Source organism: Diceros bicornis, chromosome 29 (genome assembly GCF_020826845.1).
Source record: "Diceros bicornis minor isolate mBicDic1 chromosome 29, mDicBic1.mat.cur, whole genome shotgun sequence".
NCBI classification, from domain to species: domain Eukaryota; kingdom Metazoa; phylum Chordata; class Mammalia; order Perissodactyla; family Rhinocerotidae; genus Diceros; species Diceros bicornis.
This window is the reverse complement of record NC_080768.1, coordinates 26,534,775-26,545,272: the sequence shown is the minus strand read 5'-3', so window position 1 is coordinate 26,545,272 and position 10,498 is coordinate 26,534,775. Positions and strand designations below refer to the sequence as shown.

General features: G+C 40.0%; 1 pseudogene; it reads right to left on the bottom strand.

Annotated features, from left to right (window-relative positions):
• Nucleotides 1–371: 371 nt before the first annotated feature.
• On the bottom strand, nucleotides 372–6,752 carry LOC131393991 (tigger transposable element-derived protein 1-like; annotated as a pseudogene).
• Nucleotides 6,753–10,498: the final 3,746 nt, after the last annotated feature.

Genomic DNA, 10,498 nt, shown 5'->3' with positions numbered 1-10,498 from the left:
CTTTAGCACGTCAATCTCTTACCTCAATTTGTCCATCTGTAAAATGGAGATGATAATGCCTACACTGCAGGATTCTTGTTAAACAGTGGATTAAAGTGCTTTCACTGAGTTTAACGTTAGGTGCAATTCTTGTACCTTAATATTCAGCTCTAGGCTATCATGTTACCACAGTTGATTTCTTATTTATTGATGGACCTTTTATATTGCTCCAGATCAAGGAGGTGGGGATAGGCAAAATTTTTCTGCAAAGGGCAAGACAGTAATATTTTCGGCCTTGCTAGCCACATGGTCTCTATTGCAACTACTCAACTCTGCTATTGTAGCAACAAAACAGAGACAACATGCAAACAAATGAGCATGGCAGCTGTGTTCCCATAAAACTTTTATTTATAGAAACAAATTGAATAATCATATAATCTTCACATTAAAAAATATTCTTTTGATTTTTTTCAACCATTTAAAATTGTAAAAACTATACTTAGTTTGTAGGCTATACAAAAATAGGCAGTAGGCAAGATTTGGCCCATGGGTGGTTGTGTGATGACCCCTGCTGTAAATTAACAAGTTCAAGGGCTTTGTAAGCTTTGTGGGGGCAGGAAGATCTGAAATACAGGCATACTTCAGAGATGCTGGGGGTTCGGTTCCAGATCACTGCAATAAAGCGAGTATCACAATAAAGCGAGTCATATGAAATTTTTGGTTTCCCAGTGCTTATAAAAGTTATGTTGGCACTATACTGTAGTCGATTAAGTGTACAATAGCATTATGTCTAAAAAACAATGTATATAACTTAATTAAAAAATACTTTATTGTTAAAAAAGGCTAAGCATCACCTGAGCCTTCAGCAAGTCGTAATCTTTTGGCTGGTGGAGGGTCTTGCCTGGATGTTGATGGCTGCTGACTGATCAGGGTAGTAGTTTCTAAGGTTGGGGTGGCTGTGAAAATTTAAAAAATAAGACAACAATGAAGTTTGCCGCACAGAATGACTCTTCCTTTCATGAACGATTTCTCTGCAGCATATGATGCTGTTTGATAGCATTTTACCCACAGTAGAATATCCTTCAAAATTGGAATTAATCCTCTGAAACCCTGCGGCTCCTTTATCAACTCAGTTTACATAATATTCTAAACCCTTTGTTGTCATGTCAACAATCTTCACAGCATCTTCACCAGGAGTAGATGCCATCTCAAGAAACTGCTTTCTTTGTTCATCCATAAGAAGCACCTCCTCATCCGTGAAAGTTTCATCATGAGACTGCAGCAGTTCAGTCACGTCGTCAGGCTCCCCGTCTAACTCTAGTTCTCTTGCTATTTCCACCACATCTGCAACTACTTCCCCCACTGAAGTCTTGAATCCCTTGAAGTCATCCAGGAGGGTTGGAATCAACTTCTTCCAAACTCCTGTTAAGGTTGATATTTTGACCTCTTCCCATGAATCATGAATGTTCTTAAGGGCATCTAGAATGGTGAATCCTCTCCAGAAGATTTTCAATTTACTTCGCCCAGATCTATCAGAGGATTGCTATCTAAGGCAGCTATGGCCTTATGAAATGTATTTCTTAAATCAGAAGGCTTGAAAGTCGAAATTACTCCTTGATCCATGGGCTGCAGAACGGATGTTGTGTTAGCAGGCTTGAGAACAACATTCATCTCATTGTACATCTCCATCATAGCTCCTGGGTGACCAGGTGCATTGTCAATAAGCCGTAATATTTTTCATCTCTGTTTCTGAGCAGTAGGTCTCAACAATGGGCTTAAAATAGTCAGTAAACCATGCTGTAAACAGATGTGCTGTCATCCAGGCTTTGTTGTTCCATTTACAGAGCACAGGCAGAGTAGATTTAGCATAATTCTTACGGGCCCTGGGATTTTCAGAACAGTAAATGAGCTTTGAAGTCACTAGCTGCATGAGCTCCTAACAAGAAAGTCAGCCTGTCCTTTGAAGCCAGGCGTTGACTTCTCTCTAGCTATGAAAGTCCTAGATGGCATCTTCTTCCAGTATAAGGCTGTTTTGTCTACCATGAAAACCTGTTGTTTAGTGTGGCCACCTTCATTAATTATCTTAGCTAGGTCTTCTGGATAACTTGCAGCTTCTGCGTTAGCACTTGCTGCCCCGCCTTGAACTTTTATGTTCTGGAAGTGGCTTCTTTCCTTAAACCTCATAAACCACCCTCTGCTAGCTTCCAACTTTTCTTCTACAGCCGCCTCACCTCCCTCAGCCTTCACAGAATTGAAGAGAGTTAGTGCCTTGCTCTGGGTTAGGCTTTGGCTTAAGGGAATGTTGTGGCTGGTGTGATCTTCTATTCAGACCACTAAAACTTTCTCCATATCAGCAATAAGGCTGCTTCACTTTCTTAACATTCTTGTGTTCACTGAAGTAGCACTTTTAATTTCCTTCAAGAACCTTTCCTTTGCATTCACAACCTAGCTAACTTCTTGGTGCAAGAGGCCTAGCTTTCAGCCTATCTCGGCTTTCCACATGCTTTCCTCATTCAGCTTAATCATTTCTAGCTTTCGATTTAAAGTGAGAGACATGCAACTCTTTCTTTCACTTGAACATTTAAAGGCCATTGTACAGTTATTATTCAGCCTAATTTCAATATTGTTGTCTCTCAGGGAATAGGGAGGTCCGAGCAGAGGGAGAGAAACTGGGGAACAGCCAGTCACTGGAGCAGTCAGAAAACACACAATATTTATTAAGTTCGCCGTCTTATGGGCGTGGTTCGTGGCACCCCAAAACAATTACAATAGTAACATCAAACATCACTGATCACTATAACAAATATAACAATAATGAAAAAGTTTGAAATATTGAGAGAATTACCAAAATGTGACATAGAGACACGGAATGAGCAAATGTTATTGGAAAAATGGTGCTGAAAGATTTGCTTGATGCAGGATTGCCACAAACCTTCACTTTGTAAAAAACTCAATATCTGTAAAGCACAATAAAGCGAAGTGCAATAATACAAGTTATGCCTGTACAGGCTCGTGGTACAGAAGAAAGAGAAAACTTCTAAGCATAACAGAAAAAAGATATTTAATGCTGTCGTTCATTTATTAACACTGGACTCAACTATGTGCAGAACATTTTTGGAATGAAAGCTGTAGAAGTCACAGTCCCCACTCTCAAGGAGCTTATAGCTTATACTTCTCCACAGTAGCTCAGAAACTGCAAGTCTTCCTTCAAAATACAACAGTATCCTATCAGGCTTCTATGCGCACACAGGCATCCTCACACAAGACGCAGGTAGTTTCATACAAGACCCCACCTATAGCCTACGCCAGTGCACTACTATCTCGACCATCCTGCTTCCTCCACTTCTCGGTAATTTTACTACCTGCTCTTTCCCTCTCCTCCAAACTATTGTTTTTGCGTGATCATTCTGGGGGTAATATTCATGATGATGTACTAAAGAGAGCAAGTCCACTGGTCCTATCCTTAAAAAATGACCATTTAAACTAGTCTTCAAAGATACCATCTCCCTTTTAACAGGTAACATGTTAGTGACTCCTATAGTTTTTCATTCCAATCCAGGTAGAAACTTGTCCTTGGGAGGTAGGTTAAACCGGTCTATCTTTAGGCAAAAAAGACACATCAGAAAAAGATTTTTTCACAGCAAATGTTTTGAAGTATTTTATCCAAAAGAACAGAAAACAAATAAAACACAGACAAAATACAGTGCTTTGGTATATACCTCTGTTGGTTGTAAATATTGTGGATTTGAAATAATACAGCAGAAACCCAGTATGTCAATGTGTCATAACAACTGAAAAGTAGAAAGCAAAGAAATCAACACAGCTAATGATTAAGAAAAAGCAAAGGGTTCTTTGTAAGTAATAAATAATTATCAATAAATATTAGTGTCATTGTAGTATATAATACATACCACAATATTAATAAAAAATAAAGACGGACAAGTCTCAAATATTACTCATATTGTTAATTTTCTGGAATACTAAATGGCATTCATCTCTTAAGCATTTTCCTTACAAGAATTAGCAGTACTGAATACCTTAAAGACCAGAGAACATAACAAAAATCGAAAAGTAAAAAGAAGTACTCCTGATGTTTAAGATCTTATCAGAACAGGCACAATTAGTCTCACCAAAATCTAAAAAAAGTCCAACTGATACAAGGAATACCAATTGGAGGGGAGGACGGAGACTCAACAGAGCAATTAAAAATGAGTGAGGAGGACGGTGGTATCAGCAAGGAGAGCCAGGAGGTGCCAACCACGTCTCCCCCACAACAAAATCAATAAACAAACAACTCCAAACTGACAAAATTAGGGGAAAAGGTACACTTCCCTAAAACAAGGAAAGCGCTGGACCACAACAAAGCAGCAGCAAAAACCCTGCAGTGTGTGAAGACCAGGGACGGCCGCAGAGAAACGTGTGGGAAGCATTTTACCTATGTCGCCCCACTCCCCAGTCCAGAGCAGCTCGGCACCAGGAGGGACGCCTCGGAGGAATCTCACCCCACGGGGAAGAGAGGAGCAGGAGAATGCCAGCAGGCCTCACTGCTGTGAACGTTTGCAGCCTTTGCTCCTGAGGACCCCACAGTCTTCACCAGCACTGATCCCAGCTGACACTGCTGTCCGGAGTGCCCGCTGCTGTGTCTCCTCGCCAGGGCTGGAACTATCACTGTGGTGAGACCAACCCCAGGGGACCTAGTTGCTGCTGTGCCCCACACTCTGAGATTGGGTTGCCATAGTGCCTTGGCATACACAGAACCAGAGCTGCCACTGCTCTGTGCCTCGCCCCCAGTCCCAGGTCACAACTTTGTCCCACCATTACTGGGTCGTCTGTCACTGCTCTGAGCCCCGCCCCTCCAGGTCCCAGGTTGCGGCTCTGACCCATCATTGTAGGGGCCGAGCTGCCACTGCTCTGCACTTTACCCCTTGGTCCCGACATATGGCTTTAATAGCCTCCACCAGGGACACGCTGCTGCTATTCTGAGACTGCCCTTTGGGGCCAGAGCTGGAACTCTGACCCACCATCCCCAGGATGTGCTGCTACTGCACTCTGCTGCCCCCTGGGCCCAAGCCACCACTGCATCCTGTCATCTCCCGCCCTCCACCCCGACTGAGTCACTGCACTGAGCCCCAGAGACCCAGACCCCGGTTCCACGGTAGACACACACAGGCCCACAGCTTGGACACCAGTGCCACTGACGCCGCAAGTACACCTGTGCCGGAGGACCCAGGCACCGCGGTAGTTCCACACGTGCCTGAGCCTAGGACCCCACTCCACTACCACTCGGGAGTGTCAGCATGCCAGACCACGTGCCAAAAGGGATCCCCTTGGCTAGAACTTCCCCTCGTGGGCAAAAAAGGAGAGCAGGAGGACCCTCGCAGCCTTCACCTCTGAGGATTCCAATAGCTCTAGCCACGACTGTCACCTGCAGGACCTCTACAGTCTTGGCCACAGAAGACCCTCTCAGCCTATGCCAACGTTGACCTCAGCTAACAGAGCTGCATGGAGACTATGCCACTGTGCTCTCCCAGGAACCAAAGACGCCGCACCCCACCCAGCCAGTGCCCTCACAGGCACCTTCAGGTGAAAGTCTTTCTCCACCAAAGCCAGGCTGAAAAGGCTGGAAGAGGTGATTGCTCCCTCAAATGAGAAGACATCAATCCAAACCAGCAGAAAGATGAAAAAGCAAAGAAACAGGACACCACCAAAGGAACACCATATTTTTCCAGTAACTGACCCCAAAGAAATAATATCTGTGAGTTACCTGAAAAAGAATTCAAAATAATCATTTCAAGGAAGCTCGGTGAAATTCAAGAGAACAGACAACTCATTGAATTCAGGAAAACAAGGCATGAACAAAATGAGAAGTTCAACAGAGACAGAAATGAAAAAGAACCAAACAAATTCTGAAGCTGAAGAATACAATGAATGAAATGAAAAATGCAATAGAGAGCTTCAACAATAGGCTCAATTAGATAGAAGAAAGAATCTGCAAACTTAAAGATAAATCTCTTAATATTATCCAGTCAGGATAAAAAAAGAAATTAGAAAGAAAAAGAGTAAAGAAAGCTTACGTGAATTACCGTAGTCTCCCTTCTCCACAGGGGATACATTCCAAGACTCCCAGTGGATACCTGAAACTATGGATAGTACCAAACCCTATATATACTATGTTTTTTCCTATACATACATATCTATGATAAAGTTTAATTTATAAATTAGGCATAGTAAGACAATAAAAGCAATAATTAATAATAAAATAAAAAAATTATAATATACTGTAATAAAAGTTATGTGAATGTGGTCTCTCAGAGTATCTTATTGTACTTACCATCCTTCTTCTTCTTATAATGATGTGAGATGATAAAAGGCCTATGTGATGAGGTGAAAAGAGATGAATGACATAGGCACTGTGATGTAGCATTAGGTTACTACTGACCTTCTGACTATATCAAAGGGAGGATCATCTGCTCCCAGATTGCAGTTGACCGTGAGTAACTGAAACTGCAGAAAGCAAAACTGCAGATAAGGGGTACTACTGTACAGGGCACCATCAAATAAAATAATATTTGCATTATGGGAGCCCCAGAAGAGAGAAAGAGAAAGAAAACTTATTTAAAGAAATAATGGCTGAAAACTTCCCAAATCTGGGAAGAGATATGGCCATCCAAGTACATGAGGCTCTAAGATCCCCAAACAGACTTGACCCAAAGAGATCTTCACTAAGACACATTATAGTCAAGATCTCAAAAGTCAAAGAAAAGGAGAAAATTCTGAAACCAGCAAGATAAAAAAAGACTCATCACAGGGGCCGGCCCCGTGGCTTGGTGGTTGGGTGGGTGCGCTCCGCTGCTGGCGACCCGGGTTCGGATCCCGGGCTTGCGCCGACGCACTGCTTCTCTGGCCATGCTGAGGCCGCATCCCACGTGCAGCAACTAGAAGGATGTGCAGCTATGACACACAACTATCTACTGGGGCTTTGGGGGGAAAAAATAAATAAATAAAATCTTAAAAAAAAAAAAAGACTCATCACATACAAGGAAATCCTGATAAGGCTATCAGCAGATTCCTCAGCAGAAACCTTGCAGGCCAGGAGAGAGTACGATGATATATTCGAAGTGTTCAAACAAAAAACTGTCAACCAAGAATACTTTATCCAGCAAAGCTGTCCTTCAGAAATGAAGGAGAGATATAGACTTCCCAAACAAAAACAGGGAATTTATCACCACTAGACCTGTCTTACAAGAAATGCTAAAGGGAGTTCTTCAAGCTGAAATGAAAGGATGCTAATTAGTAACATAAAAACACACTAAAAGTATAAAATTCACTGGTAAAGGTAAATATATACTCCCATTCAAAATACTCTTTTAATACTGCAATGGGGTTGTGTAAATCACTTTGAACTCTAGCATATAGGTTAAAAGACAAAAGTGTTAAAAATAACGACAGCTACAATTATTTTATTAATGGATACACAATATATATAGATGTAAATTGGGACATCAACAACATAACATGTTGGGGGAGGGCAGGTAAATGTGCAGAACTTTTTTATGTAATTAAAGTTAAGTTGTTATGAGCTTGCTTAAAATAGAACATTAGAACTCTAAGGTGTACTATGAAAGCCTCACGGTAATCACAAAGCAAAAATCTATAATAGATACACAAACAATAAAGGGAAAGGAATCAAGGATACCACCACAAAAAAATCATCAACTCATGAAAAGAGACAGAAAGAGAGGAGGAAAGGAACAAAGAACTACAAAACAACCAGAAAGCAATTAACAAAACGGAGATAGTAAGTCCTTACCTATCATAGTTAGTCTAAATGTAAATGGTTTAAATTCTCCAATTAAAAGACACAGAGTGGCTGAATGGATATAAAAACAAGATCAATAAATGCTGCCTACAAGAGATTTACATTTAAGAACACTCATAAGATGAAAGGGAAGGGATGGAAAAAGATATTCCATGCAAAGGGAAAACAAAAGAAAGCACAGGCAGCTGTGTTTATATCAGACAAAATAGACTTTAACTCAAAAGCTGTAATGAGACAAAGAAGGTCATTATATGATGATAAAGAGGTCAATTCATCAAGAGGATATAACAATTGTAAATATATACATACCCAATATTGGAGCACCTAAATATATTACAAAATTATTAACCAATATGAAGGCAAAAATACACAGCAATGCGGTAATAGTAGGGGACTTCAATACCCCATTTTCAACAATGGATTGATCATCCAGACAGAAAATCAGTAAGGAAATAATGGACTTGAATGACACTTTAGACCAGATGGACATAACAGACACACACAGAACATTCCATCCAACATCAGCAGAACACATATTCTTCTCAAGCACACACGGAACATTCTCCAAGACAGGTCATACGCTGGGTCACAAAGTAAGTCTTGACAAATTTAAGAAGATTGAAATCATATCAAGCATCTTTTCCAACCACAACGGTATGAAACTAGAAATCAGTAAAAGGAAGAAAGCTGGACAGTGCACAAAGATGTGGAATGAAACAGCATACTCTGAGCAACCAATAGGTCAAAAGAGAAATCAAAAACAATCTTGAAACAACAAAAGTGGTGTATATACATACAATTCAGTATTATTCAGCCATACAAAAGAAGGAAATCCTATCATTTGCAACAATGTGGATGAACCTGGGAGGGCTAAGTGAAATGAGCCAAACGGAGAAAGACAAAATATCGTATGGTACTACTTATATGAGGAATCTTAAAACATAACAAAACAAAACAAAAAAAACCCCAGCTAATTTCATAGAAACAGAGAATAGAATGGTGGTTGTCAAGAGTTGGCCATGGGGGAAATGGGTGATACAGGTCCAAGGGTCCAAATTTGCAGTTATAAGAAGAATAAGTTCTGAGGATCTAATGTATAGCATGGTAACTATAGTTAATAATACGGTATTATACATTTGAACGTTGCTGAGAGTAGACCTTAAGCATTCTCATCATAAAAAAAACATTAACTATAATGAGGTGACTGACGTGTTCAGATCTTGATAATCATTCCACAACGAATTTCAAATCATCACATTTACCCTTTAAATATATACAATTATATTTGTCAATTATTCCTCAATAAGGTAAAAAAAGAAATCAGTTAGGACAGTAAAGCATCACCAGATAAAATATTTGGTTGACCCAAAAGGGTACTGAGAGCTTATAATGTTGAATGTCTTAAAAAGAAATACAAAATAAGCTTGTTGGTACTTGGCTACTTAGCCAAAAAAAAAAAAATAGGCAAGGAAATTCGCAGATTGACTTAAACAAACAAAACAAAGCAGGAGGACAATGTAATATTCCTTTGCCATTCTCAGATTTCCAACTGAAGTTTCACTTATCAATCAGCAACTCTGGAAGCTGGTGAGAGAGAAGTACAGTTTTGCTATGGCATGAATTGGAATTCTACAGTTAGGTGGCCACATGGAAAAATCACCTAAGGAGTGCGCCTAGTGGACCTCCTGGCATCCACACTTCAAAAGAGATTTGCTATTCTCTACTCCTCTGCCCTGGTCAGTAATTCAGTAAGGATTTGAAGGAAATTCTTTAATTCTTTCAGCAATACCTTATGGTATATTATACGGTACTATATGGGGATCAATTCTTTAATTCTTTCAGCAATACTTTACGGTATATTATACGGTGCTATATGGGGATCATAAAAATCTCAGCATACATTGGTTTCACCCCAAGAGTTTACTGTATAAACCTAAAACATCTAGATTTCCTTGTTTTACTATAATCTGCACGTCTACCCTTGTGCCTTCTGTTATCCACTTGTTCTTCTTTATTATGCTGATTCTACAGCTATGCTCAAAGGCAGAAATTCATTCTTTCAAGTAAGAAACCTACAGCACCGTGCAGAGAATTCTCATACCAAGAAAAACGTCAGGGGCTGGCCCAGTTGCGTAGTGGTTAAGTTCAGGTGCTCCACTTCAGCAGCCTGGGGTTCACAGGTTCAGATCCTGGGTGCGGACCTACGCACCACTTATCAAGCCATGCTGTGGCAGGCGTCCCACATATAAAGCAGAGGAAGATGGGCATGGATGTTAGCCCAGGGCCAATTTTCCTCAGCAAAAAGAGGAGGATTGGCAACAGATATTAGCTCAGGGCTGATCTTCCTCACCAAAAAAAAAAAAAAAAAAAAAAGCCTACTTTTCTCCTGTGCATCAGTTAGAAAACCTCTATAAAATTCATTCAATTATAATAGATAAATCATCAAAATAAAGTAGCATCACAATTATTAGAAAGCAAAAGAAAAGAAGCAAACAATGTCAATGAAATTGTTCCATGAAAGCTATAGGGAAAAATTCAATTCTGAAAATATTTTTCAGAATTCTGAAAGTAGTTTTAGCTTCTAAATAAGAATTTTACTTTCTCCACTCCATGAACATTTTTGTTTTTAGAATTAGTTAAAAATTAACTATTCAATATTTAGTTGTCACTTCCTATGTAAAATCAGTTTTTAATAATAAA